The sequence below is a fragment of the Rattus norvegicus genome, chromosome 5 (assembly GCF_021556685.1).
Source record: "Rattus norvegicus strain SHRSP/BbbUtx chromosome 5, alternate assembly SHRSP_T2T, whole genome shotgun sequence".
In the NCBI taxonomy this organism is placed as follows: domain Eukaryota; kingdom Metazoa; phylum Chordata; class Mammalia; order Rodentia; family Muridae; genus Rattus; species Rattus norvegicus.
Window position 1 is genome coordinate 33,347,223 of NC_141538.1, and position 24,474 is coordinate 33,371,696.

The window sequence follows — 24,474 nt, forward strand, 5'->3', positions numbered from 1 at the left end:
TACTGTTAGGCAGTTCACATGGGAACAAATCTAGGTTTTGTGCCAAAGCCTTGTGAGTGTGCCATCTTGGAAACAGGTCCTCTCGCCCTAGGCAAGCCTTGAGACTGCAGTCCCAGCTTGAGAAACCTTAACAACATATCTAACTCCTCTCAACTTTGTAACCAGCAGATTTTAGGTAAAATTAATCCATCAGAGCTCCTTTCAATAGCTACACATTGTCACACAGCCACAGGTAACTACTATAGATAGCATCTATTTTAATAAGCAAATCAGGAAACTTACTGGTAATGCCTAGCATCTATGAAGAATGGGACTCCAAGCAAAAAGTGAAAGAAAATCATCATAAAGTAGATTGACCTGAAGTTTGAATTCTGTCCTCCAATGCTTACCACTAAGTCAGAACGAGCACAGTGTGAAGATCTAGAACTCACTGAACACATTGCATTGTAATGGCCTAACTTACATTTCCCTCTTACCTTGAGTGTTCGTCATCCCTAGAAATCAGGGAAATGCAAATTAAAACATCTTCCCACAGTCAGAATAGCAAAGATCAACAGAACCACTGACAACACGTGCTGGTGAGGTTCTAGGGAAAGAGGATCCTTCATTCATTTTTGGGAGGAATGCAAATTGGTACAGCCACTCTGAATTTTAATATGTAGAATCTTCAAAAACTAAAAGTATATCTTCTACCCAATGATCCAGGCATACTACTCTTGGGCATACACCCAAAGGATCTACTCCGTAGATACTCACACTTCCTGGATGCCTATTCACAATAGCTACAGCCTAAATGTCTTTCCATATAAGAACTGATACTGAAAATGCAGTACATATACACAATGGAATACTACTGAGTTGTAAAGAAGAATAAAATAATGGTCTATAGATAAGTGGAGTAACCCAGACCCAGAAAGACAAACATTGCAAGTTCTCTCTTATCTGAGGTACCCAGTTCCAAACCTTCTGATGTAAATATACAACATAGAGTATCCACAGAAACTAGGAAAGTTTGAGAGGGTGGGATTTGAGAGGAAAATAGCAGGATAGAGGTAATATGATGTGGAAAATGGAAAACCAGAGAGGGAGCTTCAAATGGATAGCAGGGCAGGGAAAGAGAGACAAATAACCCCACTTGGGCCAGCAAAAAACACTCAGTATCAGGCATGAGAAACTCCCTTTCAAATAGTTTATTGGTATAGTTCAAGTGGCTCCCAAAACTTATAGATTATTGATGTAGCCCTTGGTTGGCTCTCAGGGATGGAGATAAGCCCTGGTTGTTGAAGTATAGCCCACTTAAGACACAGGACTCAGGTGATTCAAGCTTTACCTAACCTGACTCTTCCCTGTTGTCTAGCTTCCACGGTACCAGATATATGACTGCAAGCAGCCAAGGGAAGGAAATAATTGCCTACTCACTCTGCAACACCTATGAACCAAACAGAGGCTACAGGTGCAGTAAGTGGCACTCCAATGCTGGGGGGAACCAACCAACAGCTGTCGAATTGGAATTAAGGCCCACTCAACAGAACAGAAATCATGCTTGGTACTGAAACCTGCACCTTAGAAAAGATTCTACTACTCTATTGCTAGGCCAATAAAATCCCTTGCTACGTTCTAAATGTTATTTATATATCCGCAGATAGTATACCTCCCATCTCTCATCAAAGAAGTTTTTCTTTACAGCAAGAAGAAAGCTGGGCACAATACAGAGATCTATGGATCATGGGGAACCCAGCTTCAATAGATACATCAACATCACGGTTCCTACCATCTGCGATTCAAGGACCATTTCAAAAGAGGGGACAGGGGGTTGGGGATTTAGCTCGGCAGTAGAGCGCTTGCCTAGCAATCACAAGGTCCTGGGTTCAGTCCTCGGCTCCGGAAAAAAAAAAAAAAAAAAGAGGGGACAGGGAAAAGAGCCAGAAGATCAGGAAGTCTGCTGCAAAACACTCTCTCCTAGAAATGAGTGTATGAACAAGACCAGAAAAAAATAGCAATATCTATGGGTATGTTAACACGAAAGAGGGGAATTTTTGTGGAGTCACATCTGTAGACAAAGAACTAGTGAGTACTGACTGCTGTAAGAATGAATTAGCCTCTTCCAGGGATGAAGCCCTTTAATGGTTACCCAGTACAACATGGCCAACCCTGACCCCACAACAAAACAACTCAGCAAGCTATGCTCAGATATATGTGAATACATATGTATGTGTTTAACAATGGTAATCTATGAAAAACAGCTATCAATTTGATAGTGGGTGTCACATGGGAAGGAATGAAGGGAGGAAAGAGAAAGAGAAAAGTAATGTAATTCCATTTTAACTACAACATATAAAATGATGAGAGTTTAGGATTTTTAATTTTAAATTTTAATTTATAAAATTTCTAATTCTTCACTATAACTCCAGATGTAGCAAAAGGTAAGCATAAGATGCATTCAAAACATGTTGGCCAAAACATAGTTAGTAAGATACATTATGTATCAATAATATCAACAATATTAATATGTTAATATAATAATATAGTATTAATATAATAATATTAATCAATAAGGTGAATGTGGAAAGTCAAAAGATCAAATCAGATGGCAAGTTGTATCCTTAAGAAAAGTATGTTTGCTAGACAAAAGGCAGAACAAACACAGAGAAGAGGGCAGTGATTCCACACAGTATGAGTGGTACTGCATTCAGCTTTGGAACAGGTCTTGGAGTAACCTAGACCCAGGTTCTACCCCCAAATTCTTAATCCTCCAGGAAAACATCACTAGCTTCTATATACAGGTGCAGAATGTGAGATCTGTATGGTCTCTAAGCTCTAAGCTCTAAGTCTACATGAGAAAATAATTCCTCTGGCTCTTAAAAACGAGAAGAAAAAGTATCCCGGGATATGAAAAGTGTGCTCTTTTAAAGTTATCTAAAACTGCAGTTATCTCTGACCCCAGACGTCACATCTCAAAACTACTTTCTCGGATGGTTCCTAGAGGTCACAATTAGGAAAAGGTCTATTGAGGAACCTGCGTCTGGGTTAACATTATATAACGTGAAATGACTTAACTATCCAACCTCAAATGTCTGAAAACATTTATCCCAAAAGTTCCCCAAACATTCCTTAAAAATGTAAAAATGATGTCCAAGGGAATCATTTATAAACATTTTTCAGAGATTTATGTTATCTTCACTAAGAATATCTAAATTTTAAGCATCCACCCAAATCCTAGTATCCTCACGCAAATGGCAAAGAAACAAAAAGCTAAATCTCTAGTTACCAAAATATTCGCCTCAATTATAGACAGATGGTCCATGGCATAACAGTGGCTCAAAAGAAGATACTTTCCAGCTTACAATGGCATGAACGTGCACCTCCATAGACATTTTTTATTTTTAGGAGAGTATTAAATCAATTATATGATTTACTTTAAATTCTAAAATGGGATTTGTGATATATAATTTGACCAACAGCAGACTTAAATTTATGTTTTGAATACATTAATGATGGGTTTTTCAAAGATACAATGTTCGATAGTTTGGGACAATAAGCGTAGTTTTGACTTCTGCTGCTTGATCCCATGATGAGTTGATCATGAGGTGACTGCATTGTAAGTTGAGCAACATCTGTATTAACCTTGTAGTCAGCAAAATCAGAAACTCTTTTTCTGTTGTTGCACTGACCTTAAATCTCATCCTTCTCTTAGACAGAAAGCCATCTGAGTTAACTACGGAGAATAAAATCACCCAGATAGAGCACATTAATGGCTCTCAGAGATGTTTGGTTTAAATGGCCCAGGGAAAGGAGGGTCTGTTGCTTTTGTAACCTTTCAGCTTGCAAAGAAAAATAAGTCTCTAGTCCTGAACTCTTTTGGTTGTGAGCCTAGCCTTTAACGGCTGAGCCATCTCTCCAGCCCTAGTCCTGAACTCTTTTAAACCCACTTTACTCTTTCAGCCCTCATATTTCATAACCGTTTTTGTTTTACCACAGAAACGGAATGAATTCAGGGAAAAATAAAGGGGGAGGAGAAGCAGAGGATCTTTCCTGTTGAAAGATGGCAGGGCCGACAACGTTTGCACATAGGTGAAATTCAAAGGGAAAGCAACACGGGGTTTTACCCTTTTCTGCTAGAAACCTCAGACCACTTAATTTGTTCTCATCCCTATATTTTCTGATGTTGTAGAGAAAATTTAAATCAGTGTTTCATAAACATGACTAATGAGCCTACATAAGACCCTAATTGCTTGCTCTTTAAATTCAATGAATTTAACAACATAAGTTTACATAACAACTAATTATCTTAAGATTTGATTCTTGTTAAGAGTATCTAAATAAGAATAATTGGTTCCAGCCATAGTTGTGCCAAATAAAATTCAAAGGTCAATGGAGTATTTATCTGAGATCATCTCTAAGCCACAAGCACAATGGAAGGGAAGAATAATCAATAGTCAGATTTTAATGGGCCACCTTTGTCACAAATAATTTAATAATTTAAAATTATCAAAGTAATTTTCTCAAAACTTGGTAATACCTACTCATTTTATAACTTTTATTAAACTGTTATTCATATAGTATATACACACGTTCATCTAGTATATATCCATGTTCTTAACAAGTGTATACTATATGTGTAAAGTAAGCATTTCAGATCTGATGATCCCTCTCCCCAAAATACCTGCCATTTAAAGGGGTGGCCTCATAATTAATAAAAATAAGCATATGTATGTAAACAAGATAATAGGATGATTTAGTATTGTAAATAATATACTTAACTCTATTTAGTGTAATGCTAATTTTCTACGATGATTTGATTGGGCCATGAGGTACTTATATATTTGTCTAACTTTTTTTTCAGTAAGGGGACAATGTTCGCATATTAAATTATGAGGGCTGTAAGGGTGTTTCTCAATGGAACTGGCATTTAGTAAAGCAGATGACCATAATCAATGCCAAAGTAGATGGGCATCATATAATCCACTGAAAGCCAAATAGAACAAAGGTGGCAAGAAGAAATGGCCTGCTTTACCTGTTTGAACCAGCATATTGATCTTTCCATATACCTGACTCAAACTCCACCACACTGACTGCACTATTTCTTAGATACTATGGGCCCAACTAAAACAATACTGGATTTTTGGACATCTCCAACTTCTGCATGGCAAATAAAGGAACTCTCAGCTTCTATTATTAAATGGGTATTATAATAAATCTTGATAGAAAGACAGACATCCTATAGACTGTCTGTGGAGAATCTTTATCAAATTTAAAATTACATGGAGAAGAATAGTATCTGAAATCACCAGCAAAAAGTTACAAGAAAAACTAGGATGTTCTTACCTGTCCCTAGACACTGGACAAAGGTAAGCATTTTTAGAACACTGTAAAAATTGCTATTTGTTAATGATAAGTTCTTGTAAACATTTTTTCGGTTGTAGAATTTCCTATAAATAAGCAAGGTTGTTAGGAATAAGGGCATTGTGGCTCCTTAATGAGCATCTACTGAACACGCTCTTGTTACTCAAGCCGCCTTGAGTAAAAGATTCTCAGCCTAAGAGCCAGGTGGATGACCATTATGTCAGTAGCAGCCATCACAAACATCTCGCTGACACCTTGAGAAACCTACTCAGAAACAGCATCTGAGGGGGGCGGGCGTATCTGGAGAGATGGCTCAGCAGGTAGAGCACTGACTGCTCTTGCACAGCTCTTGAAGGTAGTCCTCATGCTAAGTAAGTAGACAAAATGGCCTCAACGGCATCTTTGAAGACTCTTTGTCTCATAATGTTTGTTAGGGCCTTTTTTATTTTTGATTATTATTTTTTAACCTATAGGACCTTTGTTGGTTTTGTGTTTTTATGAAATTTCCATGTGTATGAAGTTGTGTGTCTCTGCATCGCCCTCTGTTTCTTAGGCTTTTTCTTTAAATATTTTTCTGACTTATTTTGTCCTATTACAGTTGAGATTATATATATATATACATATATATAATCGGTTTGTAATATTTCATTTTTAAGTGTATGTATGTGTGCCTAAGAACATGTATGGCAACACAGAGGTCAGAAGAAGACATCAGATGCCCTGGTAATGGAATTACATGAGCTGGTAGGTGGGTGCTGGAACTGAACCAAGATACTCTAAAAGAATAGCAAGTAATCATTCAACTACTAAATTATCTCCAGCAGCCTACCATGATTCTCTGTACTCATCCCTGTTGAAACTTCGTTAGGGCCCTTTATCTTGCAAGGAAGGAGGCAAGAGAAAACTTGTATAGCAATTTACATACGTGACAAGCTCTCTTGTCTCATCCATGGCAGTCAAAGCTCTCCATCCTTCAATCACTCCAAAGAACCTTTATAATATGTGTGTTTCTATGACTTCTCCATTAAGAACACATTAAGAAAGCTACTCCATTTCTTTAATCTAGAGCTAACCTTTCCTTTCCTTCATTACCCCTTAGAAAGTCATCTTTTTCAAGTTCTCGTAGCTAGTTGCATAGTCAGACCCTTTCAACTGGAGGAGGGAGCCATACTCCTAGACACTCTTCCCTCCCACACAGGGCTTTCGTGAGGAGTCAAAGTGGTGGAAGTCCTCCCCCTCTGCTCTGGAACGTCTGGAACTAAAACTGGCCAATTCCATCATAAAACTTGCCCAATCTAGGCAATGATTCACAAGAGGGAAATAGGGAAAACATTCAAGGGTTCTGCAAAACCTGTTTCTGGTTTAAGAACTGATGGTGGATCTTTCCTCTTCCATTTCTCTGAACCTGACAGGAAATTAAAACTTGAGTGGCCAGATTCACAAAGGGAAGGGGGGAGCAGGGAGGGAGGGAATGTCAGTTTGCAGCTTCTAAATTGGTTTTCAACCATGCAAGCCCCAATGTGGTTTTAAATAAAGCCCCTTAAAAGCAAAGAACTTTTAACTTCCGTCGGCGACCTTTTTGTTCTTTGTTCAAACTAAGTAAGTGTTTCAAAGGATCCTTGAATATCTTTGACTGAGGTTTCCTACATCTCAAATACGATTAAAAGGAAAAGAATGTTTTGAGCTTGACTCAAAGTAATTTTTAATTGTTTATTTTTTTGAGATTAATATAATTAAAACATTTCCCCTTCTCTTTTCTTGCTCCAGAACCTACCATATACTCTTACTTGCCATCTTTTTAATTTGTAGCCTCTGTGTGTGTGTGTGTGGTGTGTGGTGTGTGTGTGTGTGTGTGGTGTGGTGTGTGGTGTGTGTGTGTGTGTGTGGTGTGGTGTGTGGTGTGTGGTGTGGTGTGTGTGTGTGTGTGTCTGTGTGTGTGTGTGTGTGTGGTGTGGTGTGGTGTGTGTGTGTGTGTGTGTGTGTGTGTGTCTGTGTGTGTGTGTGTGTGGTGTGTGTGTGGTGTGTGTGTGTGGTGTGTGGTGTGTGGTGTGGTGTGTGGTGTGTGTGTGTGTGGTGTGGTGTGTGGTGTGTGGTGTGGTGTGTGTGTGTGTGTGTGTGGTGTGTGTGTGTGTGTGTGTGTGTGTGTGTGGTGTGTGGTGTGGTGTGTGTGTGTGTGTGTGTGTGTGTGTGTGTGTGTGTGTGGTGTGGTGTGTGGTGTGGTGTGTGTGTGTGTGTGTGTCTGTGTGTGTGTGTGTGTGTGGTGTGTGGTGTGTGGTGTGGTGTGTGGTGTGTGTGTGTGTGGTGTGGTGTGTGGTGTGTGGTGTGGTGTGTGTGTGTGTGTGTGTGGTGTGTGTGTGTGTGTGTGTGTGTGTGTGTGTGGTGTGTGGTGTGGTGTGTGTGTGTGTGTGTGTGTGTGTGTGTGTGGTGTGGTGTGTGGTGTGTGGTGTGGTGTGTGTGTGTGTGTGGTGTGTGGTGTGTGTGTGTGTGTGTGTGTGTGTGTGTAAGTACAACCTACTCCATCTGTATACTGTTACTTGTATGAATGTTTTCAGGTATGACCATAAAAACACTTCATTTACTGTTTCAACTAACTTAATCTATATGTAACAGTGGACTGGAGAGACTGATAGGTTTAAAGGTGAAGGCTAAGGACATATCCTTTCCTTCCACACAACCTGAAATATCATTTAAAGTATCTGAGTCTGTTTCTATAAATAGACTAACATTCACTTCATGGAACTTTATAAGTCCAATGAAGAATGTGTAAAGTACTTGGTAATCTTTACATCTTTCCAGAAAAAGAAGGTAATCAATCAACCCACAGCCCAGTGTCTAGCATAAACAAACTGTGGGTTTCTTTTCCTCAGCAGGAACGTCTTGTTGGAATTAAGTTTTTTCTTCCTTTTTATTATTGTTGTGATCTTATTTCCAAAATTTCTATGTTGAAATTTAATCCTAAATTTTATAGTATTAAAAGGCGTGAGGCTTTGGGAAGTGAATGGTCTTAAGGGTCTGATCTCATAAATGCCCTGTACAAGAGGCGCATGGGAATATATGTATCCTTTTGACACATAAGGACCAATCTAGACAGCATCACCTTTAAAGCACAGTGAATCCTCTCTAGATTTCAAATCTGTTGGTAACCTGATCCAGGATACCTTAAATGTAAAAACAGCTTCTGTTGCTTACCAATCATCCTCATGAGGTATTTTGTTAAAGCGGGTTGAACAGACTATAAACATTGACTTCCCCAATTCATCCCCACCAGACAGGGGGTGACAGTAATTTCCTACACTTCAGATGTCCCAGTAAAAGGTGCTTCTTTCCGACTTCAAGATGTAAAGGCAGAGCACACTCAGTAGTCTCCTTCTCCGTTACAAATCCTAGGCATGATTCCATGATAAATAGCATTACATAATTAGCTGCTCAAAGACTCAGAGAAATTCTCACAGGACTAGAATGCAGCTGTAGACACTCAAGCAAAGGATGAAGCATCAAGCAAAGTGAATATGGAAGTAGGTAAGAATTGCTATCTGGAATCAGTTGAGGAAGTTCAACCCAGAGAGGCAAAAGAGACTTCAGAGAAGGTGACAGAGACACACTGGACGGTGTCACCGCTGTACACTCAGGGGAGGCAGCACTGTGGAGTCAAGGATCCACACTCTACCCTATGTGTACTCTCCAATTCCCGCACCCCACCTTCTTCCCCTAACCTCCAAACTACATAGCCTTTGTAGCCTAGCAAAACCTGTGCTCGAACAGGAAGAGGAGTTGATTTTTGTCCTAGTGGTGGGCAACCTCAGGGAAGCATCAGAATTCCTAATACCAGCTGGTGGCATTTTCACTTTGAGTCAGAATTTTATCCATTCCTACACAGTGGGTTAAAAAAGAGAAAGCTGCCGATTTTACAGAAACTCTCAAATTAAACAATCAACTTCTTAAATGAAGTTACCTGACCATCACTGGAGGCCAACACCATTAGGGACAACAGAAAAATCCATGCCAGAGGAAACAGAAGCAGACAATTATATACTGTGTGAAAATATGTATAATTTTTTGACTCAAGAAATATAACTTCCAGAAGTCTTTGTAGGGGACTAAAACCTGGTATGTACCAAGATAAACTGCATGAGAACAGTAGAAATATTTGTATTAAGTAAGTAGTCTGAAATATGCCCCCACGTGTCCAAAAGCTCAGAGATGGCTTAATTATATACATACATACATACATACATACATACTTACTTACTTCACAGATATTATAAATAATGATGTAGAAAATTAAATCAGGAGGAAATATGTATGTTTAACTAAATGCACATTTTAAAACATGTATATATTACAACAGCAATTTGTATGTCTTAATTCTAATAACACACCTGTGAATATTCCATGCCTACCTGGGGAGGTTATAAAGCAGGCTTCTGGTAACATGGTCTTAACTGGAAGAATAGTAAAGAACTAAAACAGTGCACTGATGGGACAGATCCTGCTCTATCATGCTGGTAACTTCAGGTAAATTTGTTTTCCTTTTTCATTTGTCTATATTTTTCAAATAATCCACAATGAAAACATTTTTTCAGAAATAATTTAATATATTAGCCTAGTTACAATTACTAGTATGCCAACTTTCTTTTCTTTTTTTTTTTCTTCTTTGTGTGTGTGTGGGGGGCGGGGGTGTCAGGTAGCACTGAGTCAGGATTTCTCTGTGTATAGCCCTGGCTGTCCTGGAACTCCCTCTATAGAACAGGGTGGCCTTGAACTAATAGAGACCCGAATGCCTCTGCCTCCCAAGTGTGGGGATTAAAGGCGTGTGCCATGTAAACTTTCTGATGGAGGCAACTTCTCAACTGACATTTTCTCTTCCCAGTTGAGTTTAGTTTATGTCAACCTGACAAACAAAGACTAACCAATGTGCATATTTTTTAATCTAATAATAAAAATCTTCCAGTCCCAGAAACACAAAGTTTTCTCGATAATCCTTAGGAAGTGAAATATATAATTAACCTTTCATTTGAATTAATAAGTGCCATATTGTTTGGCATGGTAAAAGTAAATAGACATATATCTAAAACTTTACATCATCTGAGACTTCTAGGCATTTTCCAAAAAATTATTCAAATATAATTTTCAATATATAATCAAGACTAACCAACTATCTAAGGAAAGGTGCTCTGAGTTGAATAGCACTTCTGTGAATGAATAAAGCTGCACTAACAACAGATAAGACAAGTGTATTCAATATGGACCCCAAATATTCTCCATTATTGCCTTTATTAGACATAGATATTAAAGTCACTACAATTACCATGTTTAGCAAATAAAGTCCAGTTAAAAATGTGAATGGTAGCATAATAGATTTGAAAAAAGAACCAACCAGGCACTGTACAATGACTAAAGTTAGGGAGAAAACGAGTAAACGTAACAATATTTAAATATTGTCACCAAAAAGTAAATGACAGGATTGTAAAAACATGTGAGGAAAATGTAAAATGAAGTGCAAAGAGAAAAAAAGAATGAAATACAGAACTGGAATAACATGTAAAGTAGATACAATGAAAAGTTACAAAGTATATGAAATTAAATTACAGGAGGAAAAAAAGAGAGACCAAACAATATTGGAAAGAAAGTGACTAGCGCTTTTCAACATAATGAATATCATATTGTCCTAGTTTGACTTCTATTGCTTTGATAAATAGCGTGACCAAAAGCAGCTGGGGTGGGAAACAATGTCTCTGGTCCCATTAAAAGGGTCTATTATCAGAGAAGTCATGGCAGGAATTTAAGACCCGAAGGCAGGAACTGAAGCAAAGACCGTGGCATACTCCTTACTGGCTCAGGCTCCATAGTTACTCGCTTGCTTTCCTGCCACCCAGAGTCACCTGTCCAGGGATGGCATTTCCTACAGTGTCTGGGCCCTCCTATATTCATCAGGAAAATGCCGCCAAGACCTGCCTATGGGTCAGTAGGATGGAGGCAATCCCTCCATTCCCTTTTCCCCGATGTGTCAAGTTGGTTGTGTGTAACTGAGAACGACATTGATCCACACATTTAAGCAGTCTGATAAATTCCAGGTGGGAAAAATAAAATGAAATAAATGTATAGAAACAACGTAATCGACATTAATAATGAAACTATGAGAAAAAAATCTTAGAAGCTTCTAGGAAGAGAAAAACAGATTTGCTTTGCTCCTGAGGAAGGCAACATGCCGGCGTATGAGCCTGCACCAAGCGAATGGCAAGACACTCGGCGGCAGCAATGAATGCTGGGAAACAGTAGATAGAATTTGAAATGCTGAGGGAGAGGGAAATGATAGTGTTAATTTGGATCGTACACACACAGAAAAAAGTTATTCCTCAGGAACAAATAAAGGATTTAGGTTAAAACCGGAATAATGTAAATTCATTGAAAGGAAAGGCAAGAAGATGTTTTGACCTGGCAGTAAATAGGATTCCTCTCAGAGGTTAAAGAAAAGGGAAGAAGTTGTAGCAATGAAAAGGAATTCCATCTATGTGTGTCTATGTGTGTCTATGTGTGTCACAGAGCAGTAAAGCCTTAAAGTGCAAAAGTCGTTACAATACTCAAAAAATATTCAGAACGGAGCATGAGGAAAATAAGTTTGAAGTTCTTACACTCCCTAGAAGCATAAATTAATAACCCCCATAAAGCAAGTAAATGTTTAACGTTTAGGCAAATGTAACAGTAACATATAAAACTTTAGTATTAAATTTATAAAAATGGAATTATAAAATTCTCCGGATTTAAGCAAAAAGGGGGAGTGGGAAAGGAGCACAGGAGAAGGAGAAGAAGGTAGAAATTCATAGGAAGATGCTGAGTTGGCCCCAATTAATTCAGCAATACATCAAGGTAAACTAAATGCTACAACTTGAAGACTGAGGATTTTATACTGGATGTTTTTAAATGAATTCATATAGCATATGTAATATGTATGTAAACTGAATGGCTACAGAAAAGATGAAAGGAATGATAACAAGTACATCATGCAAACGTGAACTAAAGCAAAACTACTACAGTGTTGGGAACAGCAAGCTGAGTGGCTATGACTCAGGATATGTGAGCATGGGCTGAGACATAAGAACTTTAGCTATCACCATTGACTATTTTTCTGCACTCTGCAAGCTATTTGACAATCACACAGTTTATAATAAATACTTTTCAATTTCTGGAATAAAAGCTTGGAGCCTAGAAATAAATAAGTCACAAATGCCGTGGACTCGGGCTTGTCAACTTCAGCATGGCCATTCCAGCCAGGTAACCTCTGAGGGAACTGTTGGATGTTCTACACAAGGTTTAGCAACATTTCTGGCTAGCCTGGCATACCAACAGTATTGCTCCTCCATTCGTGCAAATAAAATTGTCCCCGGACAGGTTTTATTGTCTACTATGTGTCAGGTACTGTTCTAGTGTTGAAAATGCATCACTGACAAAACAAAATATGCCGATAATCATTGAGTTTTCTTGAGGAAGAGCCGGCAGATAGGAAGAGAGATCTTATCACCTGAGTAATGTGATTTAAGGAGAACCACTTACTGGATTTGAGGGACTCTTTCCCACTAGTTTATGATATACAGGAGATCGTATAAACATGAGGAAACAGTCTACAGCTGATCTGTACACCTCAAGTTCCCAAAGCTTTTAAAGACTTGAAGATCCTTCTTATTTATGACCAGGGTTAGTCTCCTAAACATACTGACCCTCATTTTCTTTTTCTTTTAATTATTTATTTTACTTATTTACATCCCAAGTGGTGCTCCCATGTCCCCTCTCCCAGAGTTCCCCACACTATCCCTTCTCCCCTTTGCCTCTGAGAGGGTGCCCCACCCCAGCAGCTCCCCTCTCTGGGGCATCAAGTCTCTATAGGACTAAGCACATCCTCTCCAACTGGGGCCAGACAAGGCAGTCAGTCCTCCGCTACATATGTGCCAGGTTGCCTCAGACCAGCCCATGTATGCTGTTTGGTTGGTGGCCAGTCTCTGGAGTTCCTAGGGGTCCTGACTAGCTAACACTATTGGTCATCCTATGAGGTTGCCATCCCCTTCATTCCTTCATTCCTTCCCCTAACTTCCATAGGGGTCCCCAACCTCAGTCCAATGGTTGGCTATAAGAATGTGCATCTGTCTCAGTCAGCTGCTGGTAGAGCCTCTCAGAGGACATCCATGTTAGGCTCCTGTCTGCAAGCACAACATAGCATCAGGGTTTGGTGTCTACCCTTAGAATGGATCCCAAGTTGGATCAGTTGCTGGCCAGCCATTGCTTCAGTCTCTGCTCCATTTTTGTCCCTGCATTTCTTTTGAAGGTGGGTTGATGTCCCCATCCCTCCACTGGGGTCCATGCCTAACTACTGTAGGTGAACTGTTCAGGCTCCATTTCCCCTGGGGCTGGGGAGATGGCTCAGTGGTTAAGAGTTCTTCCAGAGGTCCTGAGTTCAATTCCCGGCAACCCCATGGTGGCTGACAACCATTGTTAATGGGATCTGACACCCAATTCTGGTGTGCTTGACTGAAGAAAGCAACAGTATACACACATAAAATAAATTAATACATTTTTTAAAAAGTTTTAAGCCCATTCCCCCACTGTTGGGCATTTTGGCTTAGGTCATCCCCATTGAGTCCTGGGATCCTCTTACATCCTAGGTCTCTGGGACTTTCTAGAGGTTCTCCCCACTCCACCTTACATCCATTCCCCTGGTAACTACACATTTCCATTCATTCTCCTGGCTCTCTGGGCTTCTGGCCTGTCCCCCCCCCCCAATATATAATTTTGTCCTCCCCCCCCTTTTCCCTTCCTCCTTCCCTCTCCCACTCGGATCCCTCCCTCTGCCTCACATGATTATTTTGTTCCCCCTTCTAAGAGAGACTGAAGCAGAGGAGGAGAGGAGAAAGAAGAGGAGGAGGAAGAGAAGAAACAGCTCTGCTTTTCTAAGTAGAGTACCCTATCCTCATTCCTCAATGAAAAGATAAGAGCTATTTAAATGTTGGAATCTCCATTTATGGAAGCAAGTGGGACATCTTTTCACTCTCCCAAGTCAGGCCATTACAACCTAGTAAGAAAACTCATATTCTGAAGTGTTTAACTAATGGCAGATAAACATAGGCCTTCAAGCACCATGTCCCTTGGAACAGGATCCTTTCACAGATTTCCATTTTATAGGCGCCCAGCACCAGCCTGTCTTTAATTCCTATAAAATCACATATAGATAGAAAAAGTCAAAACCCAGATCTTAAGTTCAGCTAAGCAGTGAAAAACAGCTATACCACCAAATTTAATTGGGCACTCAAATTTTAAACCTGAGTTTTAACAAAATGATCATTGTCTCTAGAGTAATGTTTTATGAATTTTCTTTATGCTTTCATCTCAAAAGGGCTATCTCATGAAATGTTAGAATTGGAACAGTAAAAGAAGCAACAGCATGTAATTCAGCACACTCATTTTCTCCCGCCCCCACCCAAGGAACAGCAGAACATGAGCTCAGCCTCGTAAAAGCGAAGACAGGGAAAGCATCCAGTCCAGCTTTGGAGTTCACTAGCCCATGTTAGCTAAGCTTACATCATTCACATAAAACCAGATCCCACAAGGGCTTTGCATTAGCAAAGCGTTGGCCCATGTCCTGTGTCTGTTACAGGTCACAGAATGCTGTTTTAAATGTATATCTCCTAATAAATTGATACGTGGAAAGGAACCCTGACAACTGAAAAAAATATATGTTCTTTTCAAATCAAGGTCAAATCAAAGAGATTCAAGGCCAGAACATATCTGTCTTTAATATTTGAGAGGCAAAAAGTAGACTATGTGAAGCCTTTTCCTCATACACGGGAACTATATTGTTCAAACAGTGCTCCTTCAGCATCACTGGACTCAAGGGCACAGTGACATTCTCAGAATCTGACCTCCCAGTGTAAGAAAAGAAATGTTATTTGTGTAACATAGCAGGGACACCCCATACTTATCACTGCTAAGACAAAGAATAGTCTTAGTCGGGATTTGTATTCCTGCACAAAACATCATGACCAAGAAGCGAGTTGGGGAGGAAAGGGTTTATTCAGCTTACACTTCCACATGGCTGTTCACCACAAAAGGAAGTCAGACCAGGAAGTCACACAGGGCAGGAGCTGATGCAGAGGCCATGGAGGGGTGCTGCATACTGGCTTGCTTCCCCTGGCTTGCTCAGCCTGCTTTCCTATAGAACCCAGGACCACCAGCCCAGAGATGGCACCACCCACAATGGGCCTTCCCACCCTTGATCACTAATTGAGACAATGCCTTTCTCTGGGATAGCTCCAGCTTGTGTCAAGTTGACACACAAAACCAGTCAGTACAAACAGACAGATGGATAGATACCAAATAACAAATGGATCCCAAAGACTACTATTGCAGAGACATAGAGGCAGAATAAATAGTGAGCAAGGTATGTGGCTGAAATCTCTCACAGCCCAGAGCAAACTGAACCTTCAATGCCAGCCACCATATCATGGACAGATTCAGAGGCATTCTTGCCCACAACTTTATGGATATTTCCTTGCATATCTCTCTTTCATTCTGAGGTTATATTTAAAACCAGTTCTAAAAAAACTTTTAAGCTTCAGATGGTAGTTTGGATATGAGGTAAACACTGCAATTTCACTCTGTCAATAAGTCTCTTTCCCATAACTCAGTTGTGTTTCCTAGACTACTTAGACATGTTTGATCAGGGGCATGGTAATATTTGTAATGTAATAGCTATTCTCCAAGCATTCCAGGTCATAGTTCCTTATAAAACTACAAACTAAAATTAAATGGTCTTCCTGGAAATTCATGTGTGTGCATGAATATTTGTCTATAACTGCCTATGTGGAAATTACTCTAATGAAGGTATGTAAGCTCATTTTGAAATAATAAGGATCCTACAAAAAATAAAATAGTAGGTGTTGAAGATTGCTCAGCAGGTAAAGAGCTTGTAGCATGAGGATGAGAACCAGAGGTAGAATCCCCGGTACCCACCTATCTGTCATCCCAGCATGTAAAAGATGGAGACCAGGTCTCTTCAAAGCCTGCTGGCTGGCTAACATAGCCAAATTTTGTGTGAGCTCCTGGTTCAAATGAAACAAATTGATTCAACACATAAGGTTTGAATAACAGAGAAAGGCATCTAACTTCAATCTCTGGCCTCCACACACATCCATTCACAGGTACACAAATGCACACATGTGTGCACATGTATACAAATGCATTAATAAGACACATTTCTTTATTTTGCATAAGCACAAAAGTATAAAATGACTAAAGACATTGGAATCATTCATGAAACATTTAGGCTTCATGAATCAGACAAGCAACAGGTAGAGATTACAGTTTATCATCTATACCATCTACCAGTCAAGCCAGAATCTGGGGTCCAGGCAGCTCAACAAGATTTTCTGAGACTAGAAATGATCAAAAACAGCCAGCATTGGCCGTGCACCCAGAAGTCACTTTTTAAAACAGAAAATGACATTAAAAACCACTGAACGGAGAACAGGACCCCCATTGAAGGAATCAGAGAAAGGACTGGAAGAGCTTGAAGGGGCTCGAGACCCCATATGAACAACAATGCTAACCAACCAGAGCTTCCAGGGACTAAGCCACTACCTAAAGTCTATACATAGACTGACCCTGGACTCTGACCTCATAGGTAGCAATGAATATCCTAGTAAGAGCAACAGTGGAAGGGGAAGCCCTGGGTCCTGCTAAGACTGAACCCCCAGTGAACGTGATTGTTGGGGGGAGGGCGGTAATGGGGGGAGGGTGGGGAGGGGAACACCCATATAGAAGGAGAGGGGGAGGGGTTAGGGTGATGTTGGCCTGGAAACCGGGAAAGGGAAAGACAATCGAAATGTAAATAAGAAATACTCAAGTTAATAAAGATAAAAAAACAAAAAACAAAAAAAGAAAATCATTAAATATGTTTGACCTAAACCAAAAAAAAAAAAAAATGACATCAAGATAACTAGTTACCAACAATCTGACAAGGGTCTAAGGAACCAAGGTCAATGACATAGGGCTCTATTTTCAGAGACAGTCTTCCATTTAGAAACCCAGTGTTCTACTAGAGGGTGGAAAGTGACTTACAGAAGCAGAACTAAAGTTACAGATCCTGAGAATCAGGGCTCTTTCAGAAGCACAGTTGACTGCTTCTTTCTTATTACACAGCTGAGTTAGATCAGAGGAATGCAAATGCATCTTCAGAGAAACTCATTATTTAGACTTCAGTCAAGGGGTCTAGGGTGTGGTATGTGCTACTGAGGTTGTACACATCACAGTGGCCCTGGAGTACAAATCAATGGAGTCCCTAATCAAATTGGGCTCAGTTAAGTTTTTATTGTGGTCTGTGTTACTGAGGATTGAACCTAGGCCTTGGATTTCCTGGGCGAGCACTCTGTCACCAAGCTACAGCCCAGCACCTCACCATATGCTTTTGAAGGTCTGCATACACATCCCTAAGTACAGGATGAGGTGAGGGACAGACAACTCAAACCAACCCTTAAAGAAAGCCTGAAGGAAGGGTACCTGCCTGGTGAGCATAAAAACCTGGGGTCAACCAGTCAGTACCCCAAAACAGAAAAGAACATTTACTACATAGCATGTGCCAGTGCACTAATAATAGATAGTATCTCAATTATTCACTGTTCCTATTTTTGCTGACCACCAACTGTATGCTAAGCACCTTGCAAAGAGTATTTTTTATTACTTTTTTTTATTAAGTTAAGTATTTCTTATTTACATTTCGAGTGTTATTACCTTTCCTGGTTTCTGGGCCAACATCCCCCTAGCCCCTCCCCCTCCCCTTCTTTATGGGTGTTCCCCTCCCCATCCTCCCCCCATTGCCGCCCTCCCCCTAACAATCACGTTCACTGGGGGGTTCAGTGCAAAGAGTATTTTAATACAGGTGTTTAATACCACCAATTGCATAGAGGGAAAAAGATTAATATTACAGTTAACACACTATGGCGCCAAAGGACGTAACACCAATAACTATTAAGCTGGGGGGGGGGGATTGTGTTTGGGAACGGTGGATTCAAACCTCTTCACTGTCCACATGATTTGTGCTTCTGGAAAAATAGAGAGCGTGCTCTTAGCAAAGCATTTTATCTTAAACATTTCTATGGCTACAGGTCAATGTGACAACACGCATTGTCACATTGACCTGTAGCCATAGAAATGTTTAAGATAAATTGTCCACATCCAAATTGCATCCAGTTAATGTAAATGGGAAATTCTTTAAAGATAAAACTCTCAAGTTATTAAATAAATAACCTGGTACAGATTTGGCCTTCCCAAAAATCCTCCAGAGTAACTTAGTGTTCAATTCGCATACTAAACTCTCTGGCCTATTTTTAAATTGGGTAAAAAAATAAATAATCATCCATTTTTATCAGCAGTAGGGAATTACCACATACATTTACAATGTGTGTAGCTTAGAAGAATAAGGTTAACTCTACTGGCCAACATGACAATCTCAATTCCCAAAACCCACTATTCTGTGTCCCTGTGTTCACATACTGAAACCCTGTTTCTATGTGAAGCCTTTTCCTCATACACGGGAACTATATTGTTCAAACAGTGCTCCTTCAGCATCACTGGACTCAAGGACACAGTGACATTCTCAGAATCTGACCTCCCAATGTAAGAAAAGAAATGTTATTTGTGGAATAGCAGGGACACCCCCTACTTTTCACCGCTAAGACGAAGAATAGGTTTTTCAGAGGCTCTGTACTAAGATCGATGGAGACTGGGCTTTTGGCAAAGTCTGGAATTCCAGGTCTAGATCCACATCGCTCTGTAATTCAGGTCTGTGGTTCTCCAAGTATGATCCCCACACCTGCAGCATCAGCAACACCTGAGAACTTAATAGAATTGCACATTCTTGGGCTCCATGGCCATCTGACTCAGAAACTCTGGGAGTGAAGCCCAGCATTCTGGGTTTTAACAAGCTATCCAAAGGATTCTATTGTGTACTCAAAATGGAGGGCAATTTCTACTAGCTAATTACTTCTCTGGAGTCTCAATACATTTAGCATTAAATAGGTCTAAGGTCCAGTCTGTTTCTCCGGGGAATTGTGCAACAGCAAACAGATTTTACTCCATGAAACATTGCATCAAAAACTTGTAAAATTACTGAACCACTATATAGTACTGATGCAAAGAAATAACACGTTTTATTTCTAGATCTAAAATGTCATGATGTCATGAATGAGTAGAAAGGTTGCTAATAGAGTCGGACAAGAGTGTTACTTTAAAGGACAAAGCTTGCTGCTGGTTCTACAATATTCAAAGATGAGGTTTTGTTCTAAATTTCACATCAAAGACAGACCTCATGATGCTTCCTGGTGATAGTTATTAAAACTTTTTGTCAGCCCATGCCTGTAATCCCACCTCTAAGCAGAAAGAGGCAGATAGATCTCTGTGAGTTCAAGGCCAGCCTGGTCTACAGCTCCATTTCCAAATGGCCAGAGCTGTTATATAGAGAATCCCTGTCTCGAAAGACGTTTTTGTTATTTTGATTAGGCCAACCTCTATTTCAAATCACTGAAGTTTGGGTCCAGAAGAGCTAGTGAAAGAAGATGCATATAAAAAGGTCTTTTAAAATTATTTCAAAGGGACTAAAAATCTAAGGAATTCACTTTTCGCCCTATATAGGGATATAGCCACTATTTCTCTAGAGACTGAGTTTTCTATTCCTTTTAAAATATCAGTAGCTCTTGACTCTCACAAGCCCCACGAGTAGGTCATCCAAAGTTCTCAGTAGCAAGTAACAGTAATATTTTCTCCTTCCCCATTCTCAAAAATTGTAAGTGCATCTGGCCACTTTTTATCTTGATATTTTGGAGACATCATGAATTACTACCTGCCTGGCCCCTTTTCTTCCCAAGCTAATTTCTACTTTTTCAATGTTCCTAATTTTTTTGTCTGTATTTCTTGCTTTTATGAGAACCAACGTGACATTTCCACACAAGCAATATCCATCACTGTTCATTTGTCTCACTAGAATATTCTGGTGGTAAGAATTCCATTTTCAGTTTTGTTGTTTGAAGACCAGCAATACGGCTCAGTGAGCAACATACTTGGTTGCCAAGCCTGATAACCTGAGTTAGGACCTAGAACCAACATAGCTGAAACAGAGAGTCAAAGGCTGCTCCGTGGCCTTCATCACACATGTGTGATGGTTCACACACAAACACTAAATAAAATAACCAATTAGTTGGTTCACTCAATTTCAAGAAAAGATTTTAATTATGTGTACATGTACAGGGATGTACACCTGCGATTGTAGAAGCTGAGGGGCCGGTGACATCAGAGTTGCCTAATATGGGTGCTGGGTACCTTCTGATGGTCGGAATTCCTCCAGTATTCAAGAGCACTTGAGAGGGAGTAGCCAGAGGAGACATTCAACAAATGTTGGCTGAACCGATCTCTCCTCACATAGTACAGTTAAATCTGTTCTAGATCTAAACTAAGTTTTACACTTTACCAAAGTATACTGGGTTGAATAGTGCCACCCACCCAAAAACAGCATGTCTACGAATTGTAAAGATATAATTAGCTAGGATGAAGTCATAGTGAGTCAGGGTTGACAAAAGTCCAATAATTTGTATCTTTCTAAGAGAAAAAGAAATAGAGACCTTCTCTTCAGAAATGTGACCTTCAGTCCCAGTTATGGCAAGCACAGGAAACTACTAAACCAGCCATTACCATAACTGCCATTGTTCTACACATCGGCCATTCACTGTGAATCATGGGTTACATTTTGGAAATCTCACTCCGTCAAAGAAAGTTTAAAATAAAAGATATCAATTTCTGATAATCTTTTCCCTCAAAGGCCTGCTTATTCCAATAAATGAGAGTATAAAAAAGTAGACATGATTTTAAAGATTCAATCTAAATATCTGAGATATATTGCTTGAAGGGGAGTACGCAATAAATAATGTTAACTGAAAAAGATTTTTATGAAGTGTAATTTCAATTCATCCTAAAGTGAATATGTAAAAATTAAATACTGACAGAAAAATAACATTGTCTCTGAAAAATAAGCTTAAAGCCACCTTATACTTTCTAGTTTAAAATCTTATAAGCACTTTCAAAATGTCTTATATTTATTATAATATAATGTAATATATAACATATATTATAATATATATTAATATAACATTTATATTATAAAATTATACATTATATATAATGTATTATTATATATTATAATATCATACATCATTTACTTCTTCCCTGTCCCTCCTCCCAAGCCCACCCATATACCCCTCTTGCTCTCTTTCAAACTCATTTGTTTCATTCATCGTTGAAACATCCATATATGGATATACCTTTTATACAATGAATGCTTCCTGCTTTTATTACTTTACCCTTTGTTTCTTGTTTTTGTTTTTGTTTTGTTTTTATTTTTGTTTTACAAGCTCTCCTGCACCCCATGCTGGCCAGAGTTTGGTCTCCAAATGTTTGACTGTCCTTGCTCCGTGAGCATGACAGGCATGTGCTACCACACCAGGTTAGGAAGTGCTGGTGCTCAAACAGGGCTTCATGCATGCTAAAAAAGGAACTTTACCAGCTGCACTAGAGCCTCCGTCCCAACTACTTCTATAACCAGAAAAATGCTAACCAAGTTATGGTGACACCCACTTGTAATCATGTTTCCAGTTAACATACATTCTTGGTTCTTTTTTTTTTTTTTCGGAGCTGGGAACCGAACCCAGGGCCTTGCACTTCCTAGGCAAGCGCTCTACCACTGAGCTAAATCCCCAACCCCGTTAACATACATTCTTACTTGTACAAGAGCTCCTGATTTAAAATATCAGCTTTGCAGGTGGGAGGAACTGGAAAGACGGCTCAGCAGTCAAAAGCACTTGTTCTTGCAGAGAACCCAGGATTGATTCCCAGCACCCATGTGGCTGCTCACAAATATTCTTAACCATAGTTCTACGGGGTCCAATGTCCTCTTCTGACTTCTGCAAACACCAGATATACAGAGGGTCCCCAAAAGTCACGGAGTCAAAACACATATTCACAAAATAAATTTTTAAGAATCAGCTTCAAATATTTAAAAGTTACCTCAATAAAAATTATATAGTATTGCAAAATAACATTTTCGAAGTTACACACCAAATTTTAGGCAATAAAACTCAAATAAAAATCATTTTTAAGAGAACAGCAATGGTAGAGCATGGTAGTTCACGCCTTTAATCCCAGCACTCAGGAGGCAGAGTCAGGTGGATCTCTGTGAGTTCGAGGCAGCCTGTTCTACAACAGGAGTTCCAGGACAGCCAGTACTATTACACAGACAAACCCTGCCTCGAAAGCTTGGCAGTAAAATAAACTATGAAATCTATACTACAGACCATAATTCCTGTGCTGGAGATCATAGTCTGCTTCACAAAAACACGGCTTTCACTTTGCTCTTCTATTTTTCACAGCATCCAACATTTTATAGTAAGAACAGGTTGTAAAACCCATCCTTCAGAAAGTCTACTACCACCCAGATAGTGAAGGGTCACTACAAGTGCTGTGACTGTGCATTTCCAGCAATACTTTAATATTACCAAACAGCTCACATATAATTCATCAGCAAAGTAACTTCCAGTCTTTGGACAATCTCTATAAAGTGTTTTATAAATCATTGACTAACTCAATGTGCTCATGAGGTTGGTGGTTTTAAGTGGCAATTCAACTTGTCTGAAATCATAGTTTCATAAATAAGAACTTAGGAATTAAAACTAATGTATGTATGACTTCAAAGTCTGTGTCCTTCATAGTGAAGTCTGTGGTCTTCATTGTTAAAGTCTGTGTCCTTCATTGTTAAAGTCTGCGTACTTCATGGTTAAAGTCTGTGGTCTTCATTGTTAAAGTCTGTATCCTTCATTGTTAAGTCTTTGGTCTTCATTGTTAAAGTCTGCTTCCTTCATGGTTAAAGTCTGCGTCCTTCATAGTTAAAGTCTATGTCTTCATTGTTAAAGTCTGTGTCCTTCATTGTTGTTCATGTTCATATCCCTTACATTGAAACTGAACTCTGTAATACTTACATACTTATATAGTATAACTATACTACAGAGCCAGCAATTCACCTCTGCACTTGCCATGTGCTCCATCAGCTTGCCCAAACTCTGAACTGTGGAAAATAGATTTCATGCCAATTGCGAAATGTCATTACTGTTTTAGACAGGAAAACCATTTTTAAAATTCCGAGGTAAATTTGGGGACAAAGCTCAGATAAGTTTGTATACTATCTTATTTCATAAGGTTTGCAGAATTTTCTGAACATGAACCTGGCAGAGATGATATCGAAGGCATGCTAAAATTAATGGAAGCAGGGGTATGCAAACATAACTGTTGGTACAGAATCACTTTTTAGAGAAAACTGTGAATTATTGGTGTGATGATTTGCATGTGCTTGGCCTGGGGAGTGGCACTATTAGAAGGTGTGGCCTTGTTGGAGGAAGTGTGTCACTGTGGGGGTGGGCTTAGAGACCCTCATCCTAGCTGCCTGTGGATGTTCAGTCTGTTCCTGACTTCCTTCGGATGAAGATATAGAACTCTCAGCTCCTCCCCGCACCATGCCTGCCTGGATGCTGCCATGCTCCCACCTTGGTGATAATGGACTGAACCTCTGAACCTGTAAGCCAGCCCCAATTAAATGTTGTCCTTTATAAGACTTGCATTGGTCATGGTGCCTGTTCACAGCAATAAGACCCTAACTAAGACAATTGGCAATACCAAGGTGGGTGCCAAATGGAGTTGAAGAACATTATTTAGGTTTACTCATTAATGTTAATTCACTTAATATTAAGTTGAAAATCAAGATATGTTTGCTAATAAACTTAACACTCTAACATCAACAGAGACTTGAAAAGGATCGTTCCTTTACATGGTCTGTGCTCCATGCTACCGTGGTAGAGGTGGCATTGGAAGGATGTTCTGGCAATTAAGATTTTATCACACACAGATTTAAATCCAACCCACAGTATGAATAAAATCATGGAATCTTTACCAGGTCTTGCAGAAAATATTTATTCTTTCCTATAATTTGAACTATAAAAATTTTAAGAGTATACTAAATCCTTTAAAAAGTTAATTAATATTTATTGCCAATTT

The 24,474-nt window shown here is 39.4% G+C and overlaps 1 protein-coding gene across 3 annotated transcripts in view; it reads right to left on the bottom strand.

Annotated features, from left to right (window-relative positions):
* The window catches only part of Lrrc69 (leucine rich repeat containing 69), a 170,902-nt gene that overhangs the window by 105,384 nt on the left and 41,044 nt on the right, over positions 1–24,474 (bottom strand). The window contains exon 6 of one of the 3 annotated variants that reach the window (XR_015619967.1): positions 22,154–22,334. The gene's annotated coding sequence lies outside the window, so the exon portion shown is untranslated. 3 annotated transcript variants of the gene reach the window in all.